We start from the raw sequence: 16,297 nt of genomic DNA, 5'->3' as shown, positions 1-16,297 counted from the left end.
CCCAGTTCCAGAAGCTGTTAACTCACCACTGGGCAGGGACCCCACCCCCACCATTGATAAAAATCGCCCTTCTTTTCTAAAATACTTTGCCTATATCTTAATCCCATCAATATAATTCTGTCGTGTCCGACTCTTTGCAACCCCATGGACTGTAGCCCACCAGGCTCCTCTGTCCATGTGATTTTCCAGGCAAGAATACCGGAATGGGTTGCCATTTCCTTGTCCAGAGGATCTTCCCAACCCAGGGATCGAACCTGGGTCTCCTGCATTGTAGGCAGACAGTTTACCATCTGAGCCATCAAGGAAGTCCAATATAATTCTAGAAGGCAATAAAAACAGACTTTTGATTTTCCTATTTACAAAACAGTTTTGCTTATCTCCCATAAATCATCCGGCAACATCCCCTGTCCTAACCCGTTTCTCCTCTGTAGCCGGCTACCTACAACCTCTCGGGAAGCAGAGTTTTTGCCCCCACTTGGAAACCTTCCTCAAAACAAATTTCTTCAAGTCAGAGGACTCAGGTTTTTAACTTCCTTCTAGGACAAAACTCAGAGATCACCAGAAAGCAGAAGTGCCGCTCCACTTAATACCTCAGAGGATGGGAGGATCCCTTGATCAGAACGTTTTCTGTAAGGCTGTTTGTCTTTTTCCTCCTTGGATTACAGGAATTCTGTATCCTGGATGGTAATCCTTTGTTTAGTAAAGTGTGTCCATTGTCTCCCTCCAGTTTGTGGTTTGTTTGCTGAAGGTGAATTTGAACAACAGTTCTTGATTTTCCTTAAGTTGTGTATTTACCAATCTTTCCTAGAACTGTTCTTAAATCTCTTTAAGAAATAAGAAAATACTTCCTTACCTGGAAGTCATGAGAGTATTCTCTATTATCTCTTAGAATTTTTTAAAGCATGTATTTCTTAAAATAAATAAATATACTGTATCTTTCTTATGTACACCTTTATCTGGATCTAGTTTTCCTAAGGGACAGCATGGGGTGAGGATCTATTTTTGTTTTTTCCCTCCTATGGATACGAGTCACCCCAGCATCTTACAGACTAGTTCTTCCTCTTGCTGGTGGCCTGAAATGCTGCTTCAGTCAGTTATCAGGTTACCGAGTGTGCTTGGGTTTCTTTCTGAGTTTTTTTTTTTTTTTTTCTGCTTCACTGGTCAGTTTCTCTGTGCCAATAACACACTGCCATAATCCACATAGTTTTATAATAAATCTCCACATCTTCTGGGCGAATCGCCCCACTTCATGCTTCTTCAGGAATGTCTTGGCTATTCTTGGGTCTTTGTTCTTCCATATAAATCTTTGAATCGGCTTGTTCAGTTCCTTTAAAAATCCAGTGGGGATTTTGATTGGCATTGTATTAAGTCTATGGCTCAATCTAGGGATATTTGAGACCTGGGACATATCAAATCTTCTGGCCATGAATTGAAAACCTTCCTCCATTTATTTATGACCTCTTTAACGATTTTTCTCTAAGAGTATATACTTTTCTCTATAAAAGTCTTCCACATTTAAAAAATAATTATCTGTAGGGGTCTCATAGCTTTTCTTCTGTTGCTATTACAAATAAAATCATTTTTGAAACTTACATTTTCTCTTTCAAGTTAATATATTTTCTTTTTCATTAAATGACTTTTTTAGATTTTTAAATTTTACAGACAACTTGTAAAGGTTACTTTCCATTTACAGTTACTACAAAGTATTGGCTATATTTCCCATGTTCTAGAATACCCTTGAGCCTACCTTACCCCCAATAGTTTGTGCCTTCCATATCCCCAGCCCTATACTTCCTCTTTCCCCTTCCCCACTCGTGACCACTTGCTTTTAAAAACAAACAAAAAAACCTTTTTATTTTATATTGGAGTATAGGTAATTAACACTGTTGTGATGGTTTCAGGTGAACAAGCAAAGGGACTCAACCATACATACACATGTATCCATTCTCCCCCAAACTGCTCTCCTGGCCAGGCTGCCGCATAGCACTGAGCAGCTCCATGTGCTGTACAGTAGGTAGTAACCACTAGTTTGTTCTCTGTAAGTCTGCTTTTCTTTTCTGTTATATTCACTAGTTTGTTGAATTTTTTAGATTCCATATTACCAGTGATATCATATAGTATTTATCTTTCTCTGTCTGACGTATTTTGCTTAGCATAATGCCCTCCAAGTGAAGCTACAGTTTCTAATTGCTTGTTACAGGTGTATAGAAATGGAATTCACTTTTTAAAAATTATTATTGACCTTATATATCTATTTTCCTGAGCTCTTATTAACATTAATAATTTTTAGATTCTTTCATATTTCCTATGTAAGTAATCATATCAGCTGTGAATAATGATGGTTTTATTTCTTTTTTTCTTTGACACTTTTTTCTTGTCTTATTGTGCTAGTTAGGACCTCTGGGGCAGAAGTAGGGATTGAAGGCACTCTTCTCATAGCTCTAATCTGAGGAAAAGGTTCAAATTTACCAACGTTAAGACTGGGGATTTAGGTACATACATTTATCTTGTCAAGTAAGCTTTATACAACTTCTATTTTGATAGATATTTTTGTGTTTGTGTAAATGATTGGTTACAAGTGGGTGTTCAATTTTCCAAAGTCTTATTTCTATACATACTGGGATGATTTATTCCAATCTGGTAAAGTAGTGAATATTTATAATGTTTTCCCAATATTAAATCACTTTTGCATTTCGGGGATTAAACCCAACTTAGCCCTCATGCATTCTTTTTCAGATATTGCCAGATTTCACTTTGGTAATATTTTAGGGCTCAGACGGTAAAGACTATGCCTGCAATGCAGGAGACCTGGGTTTGATTCCTAGGTCAGGAAGATCCCCTAGAGAAGGGAATGGCAACCCACACCCCCATTAGATAAGAATTTTGCATTCATGTTAATGAATTAGCTTGATCTATCCTATATTCCTTCCTCATACTGTCCCTGAATGATTTTGATATCAAGGTTATATTACCATCATAGAATGAGTTAGGCATTTTTTTAATCTCTGGAAGATTTTGTGTAAGACTGGGATGAGCTTGGAGAAGGCAATGGCACCCCACTCCTGTACTGTTGCCCAGCAAATCCCATGGATGGAGGAGCCTGGTAAGCTGCAGTCCATGCGGTCGCTAAGAGTCAGACATGACTGAGTGACTTCACTTTCACTTTCCACTTTCATGCATTGGAGAAGGAAATAGCAACCCACTCCAGTGTTCTTGCCTGGAGAATCCCATGGATGGAGAAGCCTGGTAGGCTGCAGTCCATGGGGTCGCACAGAGTCTGACACGACTGAATCGACTTGGCAGCAGGAATGAGCTTGAAAGATTGGTTGAACTTCCCTGTTTTATGGTTTTTTTTTTTTAATCTGTAATTACTTTTTTCCTGTTGTTAACCTCTTATTCATTTTTTAAATAGTTCTGAGGAAACTGGGGCTTTTTAATCCTTCTGAATAAATTTTGGAATTATGTTTAAGCATTCAAATTTTTGGCAAAAAGATTTGTATACAATTTTATTAGATCTTCACTGTAGTATAGTTTTAATCTATTTTATTTTTTTATTTTTATTTATTTTTTAAATATGGAACGCTTCACGAATTTGCGTATCATCCTTGCGCAGGGGCCATGCTAATCTTCTCTGTATCGTTCCAATTTTAGTATATGTGCTGCCGAAGCGAGCACTTAATCTATTTTAATTCCTAACATTGTCATGTGTACATATGCTTTTTCAAAAAATTAGTCTTACCAGAAGTTTGACTACCTTATTAATCTTTTCAAAGAACCAATATTTAGCCTAGTTGATCTGCTCTGTTATAGCATTTTTTCCCCCAATTTCATTAATTTCTGATCTATGTTTATTGTCTTCTCCTTTCTACTTTTTCTGGGGGTATTCTTTTCTTTCTTTTTTTTAGTTTATACATTTTCAGCTTTTCCTTCATTTTAATATAATATTGAAAGGTATGGATTTCTCCTTAAAGTATCATACTTGCTACTTAACTGAAGTAGTAGCATGTGATATATTCAGAATCAGTCAACTCAAATTATTTCAAAATTTACTTTTTTTTTTTCATTCATTAGCCAATCTGAAGTCTACTTTCACATTTCCAAACATAGAGGATGACTAAAATTTGTCCTTGGATTATCTGTATCAACATTCTTAACTCCATCATGCTTAGAGGACATATAATATATATATGATAATGATTATTTGAAACATAATGACAAATGTTTTGTAGTTTAATAAACTCTGTATATTTCAACCATGCTTTTTGACCACAGTGGAATTAAACTGTTGGGTTGGCCAAAAAGTTCATTTGGGTTTTTTCCATAAGATGATATTTACAGAAAAACCCAAATAAACTTTCTGGCCAACCCAATAGAAATTGAGTTTAAAAAATGTTAAGGACTCTTAAAACACAAGTTTCCATATTTCTTGAGAAGAATGAAAGAAACAAAGAGCTGTTTAATTTTAGGAGAGTCTATATTTGTCCATTAAATCATGGCTGCCAACTGTAATTCAAACCTTCTATGTCTTACTAATTTTTTCATCTATTTGACATTTCAATAATTAACAAATGTGTGTTGAAACTTCCTATCATCATGGTATATTTATCCATTTCTCCCTTTAGCTATTTTCAATTCTTGCTTCACATTTTTGAGGCTATATAAAATGAAGGCAAGTGTACAACTGTCATATCTTATTGGCGAACTGAATGTCTTCTCACTGTTGATCTTCTTTAATATTGCATATTTTTTTCTTAAAAAATATCTGGTATGTTTCTAATCCTCTTTTTACTTATAAACTTTCTATATAGTTTCACCTGTTTTTTATATTAATATGAAAAGTGAAAGTGAAGTTGCTCAGTCATGTCCGACTCTTTGCAACCCCATGGACTATAGCCTACTATGCTCCTCCGTCCATGGGATTTTCCAGGCAAGAGTACTGGAGTTGGTTGCCATTTCCTTCTCTATCGGATCTTCTCAACCCAGGGATCGAACCTGGGTCTCCCACATTTTAGGCAGACGCTTTACCTACCATCTGAGCCACGAGGGTAGTCACAAGTCACATATATTAATATATGGCTAATTTAAAAAGAAGATCTAATGTGACTATCTTTGTCTTTTAGCTGGTGGTGATTTAGTCCCTTTATATTTATTTCATGCTGTGCTGGTCTTAGTTACTGTATGCAGGATCTTCAGTTGTAGCATTCGAGCTCAGTTGTGGCATGTGGGATCTAGTTCCCTGAACAGGGATTGAACTGGGCCCCCTGCATTGGGAGCATAGAGTCTTAGCCACTAGACCACCAGGAAAGTCCCCTGTTGTATCTATTGTTATTACTGAAATAACTGGGTTTGTTTACATCATTTGACTTTATGACTTTTTTTTTTTTCTTTTCTTGCCTATCTTTTCACTCTAATCCCAAAGAAAGGCAATGCCAAAGAATGTTCAAACTACCACACAATTGCACTCATCTCACAAACTAGCAAAGTAATGCTCAAAATCCTCCAAGCTGGTCTTCAACAGTATGTGAACAGAGAACTTCCAGATGTACAAGCTGGACTTAGAAAAGACAGAACAAGAGATCAAATTGCCAACATCTGCTGGATCATAGGAAAAGCAAGAGAATTCCAGAAAAACATCTACTTATGCTTCATTGACTATGCTAAAGCATTTGACTGTGTGGATCATAATAAACTGTGGAAAATTTTCTTAAAGAGATGGGAATACCAGACCACTTTATCTGCCTCCTGAGAACTTTGTATGCAGGTCAAGAAGCAACAGTTAGAACCAAACATGGAACAATGGACTGGTTCCAAATTGGGAAAGGAGTATGTCAAGGCTGTATATTGTCACCCTGCTTATTTCACTTATAAGCAGAGTATATCATGCAAAATGCCAGACTTGATGAAGCATAAGCTGGAATCAAGATTGCTGGGAGAAATATTAACAACCTCAGATATGTGGATGACACCACCCTTAATGGCAGAAAGTGAAGAGGAACTAAAGAGTCTCTTGATGAAAGTGAAAGAGGAGAGTGAAAAAGATGGCTTAAAACTCAACATTAAAAAAATTAAGATCATGGCATCTGGTCCCATCACTTCATGGCAAATAGATGGGGAAACAGTGGAAACAGTATCAGACTTTATTTTGGGGGGCTCTAAAATCACTGCAGATAGTGACTGCAGCCATGAAATTAAAAGATGCTTGCTGCTTGGAAGAAAAGTTATGACAAACATAGACGGCATATTAAAAACCAGGGACATTACTTTGCCAACAAAGGTCCCTCTAGTCAAAGCTATGGTTTCTCCAGTAGTCATGTATGGATGTGACAGTTGGACCATAAGAAGGCTGAGCACCAAAGAATCGATGCTTTTGAACTGTGGTGTTGGAGAAGACTTGAGAGTTCCTTGGACTGCAAGGAGATCAAACCAGTCAATCCGAAATTAATACTGAATGTTCATTGAAAGGAGTGATGCTGAAGCTGAAGCTCCAATACTTTGGCCACCTGATGTGAAGAGGTAACTCAATGGAAAAGACTCTGATGCTGGGGAAGACTGAAGGCAGGAGAAGGGGACGACAGAGGATGAGATGGTTGGATGGCATCACCAATTTGACAGACGTGAGTTTGAGCAAGCTCCAGGAGTTGGTGATGGATAGGGAACCCTGGTGTGCTGCAGTCCCTGGGATTACAAAGAGTCGGACACAACTGAGCAACTGAACTGAATTTCTTGCCTATCTTTAGAGATCCAGGGCTTGTGTGGATTGTCAGGTTCAGGTCCCCTACCTTTCTAAGAGCCCAGCGTTTAAATTCTCATTGGTGGTGCCGATACAGGTCTTTGACCTCAGGACAACCATGCCTTAGAATTATTGCTGAATTAACTTGCTTACTATTTACCATTCCTTGCTTTGGTTTTAGCCCTCTGACAGGTATACATTTACTTACTTGCTTATTTATTTATCATGGCCCTTAATATTTCCTTTATTTCCAATAAGCTCATCAATGCCCTAAAATGTATGTTTGCTGTAATTGAGATAATACTCTGGGGAAACAATGTGTTGAGGGAAGGACATAATTCTTCATCCCTGTTTCTGAAAAAAAAAAAAAAAAATAGTGTTTCTTGTTACATCTTATTTTGGTCGGGCTGGTGGGTGATATCTATTATCTTCTATTGATTTTCTATGCTTCTCTAGTTCCTGCTGTGAACATGTATTAATCTCACAATTACAGGGGAAAGTTATTTTAAGAAGCGGTCATCATAGTTAGAGAGTTGGGGACCATTGCTTTGAATCATGAGTTAGAGCATTAGAGGAAGAAAAGCAAATTTAAAGGTTGATGGGGCCAGGCCTATGATGGGAATGAGGAAGTGGGCCAGGTAGGTGTGTTTAGAGAGACCTCATGGGAAAGGCTAAATCCAATGGGAGCAAATGCAAGTCAGCCCAGCCAATTTTTGTATTACAGTGAGGCAGGTTTGATATTGTCAAATCGTTTGGCTCAGTGTGAATATGTAAATTTATTTGAAGTCTTAAGAGATTCTTAAATGTTGGCAACTAGTTCCAAACAACGTTTCAATACGGTGCAGTTCACACCAACCATCTATGTAGACTGAATATGGTTTTCGGCTAGCCCCTCTATATCCTTTGTTTTGGGGTCCAGGCTCTTAGGGAAGGTTGGCATGCTGCAGTCCATGGGCTCTCAAAGAGTCAGACATGACTTAGCAACTGAACAACAACTCTTTCTCTCTCTCACCACATGCAAACTCCATGGTCACTAAGATCAAGTCCAACTCTGAAACATTTCTGAAATAGAAGGACCACACCAACAAATAAGTCTATCTTCCGTTCAGATGATGGGCCGACTCTCCAATCACCCTAGCTTCCTTCACATTGAAAGTGAAAGTCCTAGTCACTCGGTTGTATCTGACTCTTTGCCACCCATGGACTGTAGCATACCAGGCTCCTCTGTCCATGGGATTTCTCAGGCAAGGATACCAGAGTGGGTTGCCATTTCCTCCTCCAGGGGATCTTCCTGACCCAAGGATCGAACCCAGGTCTTCTGCATCTTCTGCTCTGGCAGGCAGATTCTTTACCACTGAGCCACCAGGGAAGCCCACTGCAGGGCCGTGCCCTCCCAGAATCACACTGAAGCAATCAAGCAATCAGCAAATCTGTCTGTTCGTCTATCCATCCATCCACCCATGTATCCATGTGTTCCTACAGACAACTATCTTTTGGACATCTGCCAAATGTCACGTACTGTCCCAAATAATGGAGAGAAAATAGGGAATGCAGTTAGACCCTTCAGGTGTGTATTACATTCTGAGGGAGGAAACAGACAATTACAAGCCAATAATGTGATTTCAGATGGTGAGAAGTGCTATCTAAAAACAGGGGAAGACAGGACAATGAGCAGGAGTTGTGGGGAGAGAGGAGGACGAGATGACGGTGTTGGTCAGGAAAGGCCTTTCAGAGGTGGCGTTTGAATAAGACCTGCTTGCTGATAAAGGGGCAGCTGTGCAAACAGTGAGATCCAACTCAGCTGCTAGGAACAGCAAGTGCAAAGGCCTAGAGACTAGAGTGGAATGATCTAGATTTGTAAGACTTGTTAATCCTCATCCTGAGGACCCACCCAGTGCGGCCCTCTTCCCCACCTCCACTATCAAGGGAGCTGGTCCTGTGTTACCTCTTATACTTGGGCCCTGAGCAAGGCCCTTCCCCCAGGTCCATCCCACGGGCCTGGTTTCCAGGAAGCTGGTTTCCAGGGAGAAGACAGAGTTGCAGTTCTGGCTCTCCTCACCCTCCCTCCCCCAGCTGAGACCCAGGCCATGCTCAGGGTCTCCTCCTCTTTATCATGCATTAGCTATCTCCCCTGAGAGGGCCCACCTCTGCCAAAGGGTGTCCTTCCTGCTCCTACAGAGAAGAACCAGTTGATTCTTTTCTCATGCCATTTGATAAAAGTCCAACCTCCTTTAGTATGTTTTCAAGCCCTTCACAGTTGACCCACCCTCCAGCCCCAACCATGACCTGCCTGTTCCCCCCACCACACACACCCTTTTTGCCTAGCCTAGTCCCCAAACTCCCACGGCCATTGTCTGCTATTTGACTTCCATATGAATGTTTTATTTTTTAAATTAGAAATGTCATCTCTACCTCTCCTTAAGTCTTACATGTGCAAAATATCACTGAAATGTCCACTCACTTGAGAAGGAAGCTACTTCCTCCATCCTTCCTGGATATTGGGTCCATACGGTGGTCTTGATGCTGAGCATCATCTCCAGCTGTCTCACCATGGGCCTTGTCTCATGTCCCTGTCTCTCCTCCAAGTCTCATCAGTCTCTTATGGGCCCACGTCTCCAAGTTCCTTGCCTGGCTCCCCTTCCAGCTCCTCTATCCTTGTCTTGTCACCTGTATTTCCTCCCACTGTTCCAGGCTTGACTATTTGGTGCAGGAAATGCTTGTAGAGTGAACAACTGTTGAATAACTAGGTCCCTAGATAGATTCAGGCACTCAGAATGGTCCAGCCTTGAGCCAGGAGTCAGGCCATCTCAGAGCTTGCTGCTTCTTCCTAGTACCTTTAGAATGCATTTATCATGAGCACAGCACTGCCAGCATTGGTTTGAATCCACACTTGCTCAGGGAGTGCTTTTACTACCTGCTGAGTGCTCTGTCTGGAACTGGTAACCCCTCCGTGTTGAATGGGTTGAATGGAAGGGTGGACGAATAGTCCATAAAGTACTTTACACAGATCAGTACCTTTAATTTTGAAAACAACCTGAAGAGATGGGTTCCCTAGTCAAATCCCACTTTACAGTTTAGGAAACATTAAGGCTGAAAGTCATTAAATGATCTGCCCAATGTTCACAAAGTGGCAGGGTTGGGATTTGAACCCACCACTGTCTTGCTTCACAGTCTAATCCTGTGCTCCTCTATGTGGGGTGAAGTGAAAGTCACTCAGTCGTGTCTGACTCTTTGCAACCCCATGGACTATACAGTCCATAGAATTCTCTAGGCCAGAATACTGGAGTGGGTAGCCTTTCCCTTCTCCAGGGGATTTTCCCAACCCAGGGATTGAACCCAGGTCTCCTGCATTGCAGGCAGATTCTTTACCAGCTGAGCCACAGGGGAAACCTCTGTGTGGGGGCCACTAGCCAATTAGCAACTTTCTCCTGATTCTGGCTGGCAACAAGGATTTCATACCACATTCAGTTGTCGTGTGTCCTTAGTCACCTTTAATCTGTAACAATTCCTTAGCCCACCCTCATCTCTCAGGGTAATAACATTTTTTAAGGTCACAAAGAAGCTGTTGTATAGAGTATTCCACCATCTAGATTTGTCTGAAGGTTGTCCTCATTATTATATTCAAGTTAAAAATATTCTTCAAATATGCAACATGAACAATGTTGGATCCCTCCCACTGCATCCCATGGCAGGGCTGGTAGGATCAATCACTCCTATCCCAGTGAGGGTAACTACATTCACTCATTGAGGTGGTATCTCAGATTTTCTCCTTTTTAATTATTAAGAAATCTCTAGTCTCTTTTTCTAATTGATCAGGTGGATTCTTTACCATCGGAGCCACTGGGGAAGCCCTTGTAATTGATAAGTAATCTGTAATCCTCATGTTCTGTGAGGTTTTGAGTCTGTATTTGTATCATTTTCCCCAATAATGTTCACCCAGAGATTTTAACATGCATCAATGACTTTTGCCAACAAAGATCCATCTAGTCAAGGCTATGGTATTTCCAGTGGTCATGTATGGATGTGAGAGTTAGACTGTGAAGAAAGCTGAGCACCAAAGAATTGATGCTTTTGAACTGTGGTGTTGGAGAAGACTCTTGAGAGTCCCTAGGACTGCAAGGAGATCCAACCAGTCCATTCTAAAGGAGATCAGTCCTGGGTATTCATTGGAAGGACTGATGCTAAAGCTGAAACTCCAGTACTTTGGCCACCTCATGCGAAGAGTTGACTCATTGGAAAAGACTCTGATGCTGGGAGGGATTGGGGGCAGGAGGAGAAGGGGACGACAGAGGATGAGATGGCTGGATGGCATCACTGACTCGATGGACGTGAGTTTGAGTGAACTCCGGGAGTTGGTGATGGACAGGGAGGCCTGGCGTGCTGCGATTCATGGGGTCGCAAAGAGTCGGACACTACTGAGCGACTGAACTGAACTAAACTGAATGACCTTTGCCATGAATTAATTTTTATGAGAATGGTTGCAAATTATTTTAAAATATATAAAGCTGGCAGAGGGGAAGCACAGGTGAAGGCTTGAGTTTACTTAAGATAAAGCCCTGGAAAATGTTGCCCCACTGTACTGAGAACTTTTAATTGGCAAAGCATGGCTTGGCAGGAGCGTCCAAAGATAACCAAGATGTGGTCCCTGCCACCAGAGCAGCTCATGATCAGAGACAAAGCAGACACAGCACAGAGGAAACACACACACACACACACACACAGGGAAGGAGAGGCAGGAAAATGCTGAGTGAGGGCTTCAGAGAGAACTAAGCTGCCTGGAAGTATCCACTGAGGCCTGAGTTCTGCCCAGCTCACTGGCACTATGGAAGGGACCATCCCCCATCCCAAATGATGTAAGCTGCTGTGTCCCTTCCAAATTCATATGTTGAAGTCCCTACCCTCAGGACCTCAGAATGTGACCTTATTTTAATATAGGGTCTTTAGTGAAAAAATACAATCTTTAACTTGATGAATGAGGCAATTAGGGTGGGTCATCATCCGGCAGGACTGGTGTGCTTATTTAAATGTGGGAATGTGGATACAGACACACATACAGAAGGAAGGTGCGTGAAGACAGACCATCCTCAATACCCCAAGGACGCCTGAGGCTGTTGGCTCCTGGGAGAAAGATCTGCAATAGCCTCTCCCTCACCATCTCAGAAGGAGCCAACCCTGCCAACGCCTTGACTTCGGACTTCTGACCTCCAGAACTGAGTCAACAATAAGGACTTACTGTGTAGCACAGAGAACTCTGCTCAGTGTTATGTGGCAGCCTGAATAGGAGGAGAATTTGGGGGAGAATGGATATACGTATATGTAGGCTGAATCCCTTTGCTTCCACATGAAACTATCAACGTTGTTAACTGGCTGTCTTGGGAGTGAAAGTTGCCCAGTCCTGTCTGACTCTTTGCAACCCCATGAACTGTAGCCCACCAGGCTCGTCTGTCCATGGAATTCTTAAGGCAAGAATACTGGAGTGGGTATCTGCCATTTCCTTCTCCAGGGGATCTTCCCGACCCAAGGATCTAACCTGAGTCTCCGACATTGCAGGCAGATATTTTACTGTCTGAGCCACCAAGGAAGCCCCTCCAATATAAAGTTAAAAGTTAAAAAAAGAAAAAATCTATGAGTCAATTTGGGTCATTTAAGTCATCCAGTTTGTGGCACTTGGTTACAGCAACACTAGGAAATGGATACACCCACCAGGGATGTAAAACCCTGCTTTCCTGAGCTGCACTTCACAAAGGAAGGGGCCGCGGTCTGAGGCCTGAGGTCACGATCAGATGTAGGTCATGATCTACACTTAGTAGCTGCATGAACTTTGGAAAGTCTCTCCCCAGTCTGTTTCCACATTAGTCACCAGAGGGGAATGACACTGATGTCTTCATGAAACTCCTGCAGACAGGGTGCCCCCATTCCTCTGCGGTGGCCAGGGTGACAGGCCCACATAGATGGGCTGGCCCAGCCCTTGCAGGTCATGGGACTCCCTCTTGGGTACCCTCGTCTGAGTTTCACTCTGCTGGCTGTAGGGCATTCTTACTCCCTTCCACACTCAAACACAGCTGGGGTGGGGCAGAACAAGACATGCAAGTCAGATACCCAAAATGTCCAGGTGCTGCTTTAATGATGGATGGGTTTTCTTACCTTTCTGAACGTGGTCCACTGTGTCTCAGGTGTGATGGATCTCGCCTGTCACTGGCATGGCGCAGGTGTTGTCCCTGAATCCAGAACATCACAGAAACCTTCCCAGTGTCCCTAGCCCACTGTGGAAGTGATCTCTCCTTCCGCTCAATTTCTCAGCTCTATGATCACTCCTCTCTTTTGGGGCCCCCAGTGCCTTCTATCTTAAGCAAAGGGAGGGGGTTAAGGAGGGAAGAGTTGAGGGGCTCACCCTGGAGCCACGCTCTGGGTCTGAGTCCTGGCTTTGCTGTGAACTAGCTGTGTGACCAGGCAGCTTCCTCAGCCTCTCTGTGCCTGGGTCCTAGGCTGGTTGTGAGGACTGGATGGGGCCAGGGTACATACAGATCACTCAGTAAATGTCTGGTGTTTTGTTAGAGCTTTGCTTATCAGCTTATCTTATCTTCTTCCGCTTGCCTTTGGAAGCCAGGATTTTGCTGTAGGAACAAGGAGATAGCAATCTGACTTTAGAAAAGTTAAAATAGCCTTCGTTTGGACTAGAAGCATCAGTACAAACTCATGATGTATTTTACTGTGTTAACTCTAGATCCACGGAAAAGTACTGGAAACAACATTCCATCAGTATAAATGAGCAAACCAGATTGTGATCTCTAAATGTTGTTTCTCTCTTGCATGCCCTGCGGCTCAGTCGCCTCCAGACTCTCTGAGACCTCATGGACTGTAGCCCTCCAGGCTCCTCTGTCCATGGAATTCTCCAGGCAAGAATACTGGAGTGGGTTGCTATTTCCTTCTCCAGGGGATCTTCCCCACCCAGGGATCGAACCGGTGAACCGGTATCTCTTGAGTCTCCTTCATTGGCAAGGGTATTCTTTTACCATTGAGCCACCTGGGAAGCCCCTGTTTCTCTCTTAAAGAAATCTAGAATGATCAATTCCAGGTGTCAGGCAGGAAATGAACAGGGTGATTCTGGAACATCTTGTCATATAACAAACCAAGGCAGCTATGAGAGACTACTGGGGCCAGGTGGAAGGGGTCCCAGGCGTGATGGCTGTGGGGTTCTCCAGGGCACATGCGCGGTGGGCAGGGGGCGGGGCAGACGGAGAAGCGCATTGCACCATGAAGACATCCTGTGGCTTGTGCCCTGGACCGTGGTGCGCACTTACACTCTGTAGGTCACATCCCCATGGACCTTGTGGTCGGGACCGCAGGCTACTTCTTGGAAGGTACATCAGGAGGAAGGTCCCCCAGCCTGTGGAGGGGCAACAGAGCATCTCAGAGTGCGGGGAGATCCACAAGCGGGATCAGCTCCTAGACCAGGACGACGTGAGCCTTGGGGACACGCTGGAAGCCGTCCGGAACCGAAACCACCGCAAAGAAGAAGGAATGGGTCTTTGCAGGGGCCGTGACTGGTCCTGTCCCCATGTCCACCCAGCCCCAGACCCACATCTGGTTTACTTTATTGCTTCTCCAGCCCCTCATGTCCCTCAGAGCCACACGCGCACAGGCGGCTCCTCCCCAGCCTGGCAGACACACGCGTGGCTGAGGGGCTGGTGAAGAAGAGGGTTAGTGAGCCTCCGCTCTGACCCAGAGGCTGCAAATGCTGGCTGGTGGCCACACTACTCGGGCTTCTGCGCTGCTGGGGGGCCCTGCGGGGTGGAGAGCTGCCCCGTGGGGAGCCATGTGGCCTCAAATGGGGGCTGGGGTTGGGGGGAACGCCTTTAGGAGGGGTACTTGCATGCCAAGTTCCAGTTTGTATTGGGAAGAACTAAAAAAAAAAAAAAAAAATCTACCTGCTCCCTTAACTAAAGAAAAAGAAAGAGAGAAAGAGAGAGAGAAAGAAAGAAAGAAGAAAAATAGCCGTGGCCCCATCAACTTGGGACTCAGGAGCAAATCTGAAAAGATTCCCATTCACAATGGAAAATGTGAGCATAAATAAAACTAATTTTACTATGTGAAGTGAAAGTGTCGATCAGTTGTGTCTGACTCTTTCTGACCCCGTGGATTGTAGCCTGACAGGCTCCTCAGTTCATGAAATTCACCAGACAAGAATACTGAAGTGGGTAGCCAGCCATTCCCTTCTCCCGAAGATCTTCCTGACCCAGATATTGAGCCCAGGTCTCCCACATTACAGGAAGATTCTTTACCATTTGAGCCACCAGGGAAGTCCTGAGAATACTGGAGTGGGTAGCTATTCCCTTCTCCAGGGGATCTTCTCAATCCAGAGATCAAACCCAGGTCTCCTGCATTGCAGGCAGATTCTTTACCATCTGAAATAATAAGGAAACATAAATTTGAATCCACGAATTTGTGATCCTTAGAGGAAAGGAAAAAAAAAAGAACTCATTGGATCTCTCTTGGAATATAACTAGGGAACCACCTCGTTAGTTTGAAAACGGATGAATAAAAGGTTTAAAAATACATAAATGTTCATCACTGAAGGGAATGCAAAATGATACAACCACTTTGGAAATTATTTTTGGCACTATTAAGAAAGTAAAAAGAGGGAATTCCTTGGCGATCCTGTGGGTAGGACTCTGCATTTCCACCACAGGGGGCACGGGTTTGACCCACAGTCAGGGAGCAAAGATCCCACAAGCTGCAAGACATGGCCAAAAAAAAAGAAAAAAAGAAAGGGAAAAAGGAAGTAAAAAGAACACACAGAATGAGACAATATTTCTGTAAATCACATAGCTACTAAAGGGAACTGTATCCAGAACATATAAAAAATTCTTACAATTCAACAATAAAAGCAACTCAATTTAAAAATAAGCAAAGGACTCAAATAGCTATGTCTCCAAGAAAAACATACAAAAAGCCAATAAGCCACAAAAAAATTGTTCACCACCATGAGTCATTAGGATAATGCCAATCAAAAGTAGAATAAGATTATCACTGCACACTTAGGATAGTTACAGTTAACAAAGACAGACAATAACAAGTGTTGGTGAAAACGTGCAGGAGATGGGACCTGCTCGCATTGCTGCTGGGAACGTAAAATGTTATATTCACTTTGGAAAACAGTCTAGCAATTCGTTAACTGATTAAATATAGAGTTGCTACATGATTCAGGAATTCTATTACTAGATATACACCCAAGAGAAATGAAAATCTACGTCCACACAAAGACCTGTACATAAACATCTGTGGCAGCAATAGTCAAAATAGCCAAAAGATGAAAACGACACCAATGTCCATCAACCAACCGATGGATAAACAAAATGTGGTCTAGCTATACAGTGGAATATTAGTTAGTTAAGTCGCTCAGTCGTATCCAACTCTTTGTGACCCGGTGGACTATAGCCCACCAGGCTCCTCCATCCATGGAATTCTCCAGGCAAGAATACTGGAGGGGGTGGGGTTGCTCTTTCCTTCTCCTCAGTCAGCCTTCAAAAGGAATGAGACAGTGACACACATTACAACATAGAGGAA

General features: G+C 42.7%; 1 non-coding gene across 1 annotated transcript; it reads right to left on the bottom strand.

The window, feature by feature from the left end:
• Positions 1-3,568: 3,568 nt before the first annotated feature.
• On the bottom strand, positions 3,569-3,675 carry LOC112443357 (U6 spliceosomal RNA). Its single transcript, XR_003031690.1, has one exon. It is a non-coding gene; the product is annotated as a U6 spliceosomal RNA (small nuclear RNA).
• Between the last annotated feature and the right edge of the window lie 12,622 nt (positions 3,676-16,297).

Source organism: Bos taurus, chromosome 21 (genome assembly GCF_002263795.3).
Source record: "Bos taurus isolate L1 Dominette 01449 registration number 42190680 breed Hereford chromosome 21, ARS-UCD2.0, whole genome shotgun sequence".
NCBI lineage: Eukaryota > Metazoa > Chordata > Mammalia > Artiodactyla > Bovidae > Bos > Bos taurus.
Note: the sequence above shows the minus strand (reverse complement) of the source record. Positions and strands in the feature narration are given on the sequence as shown.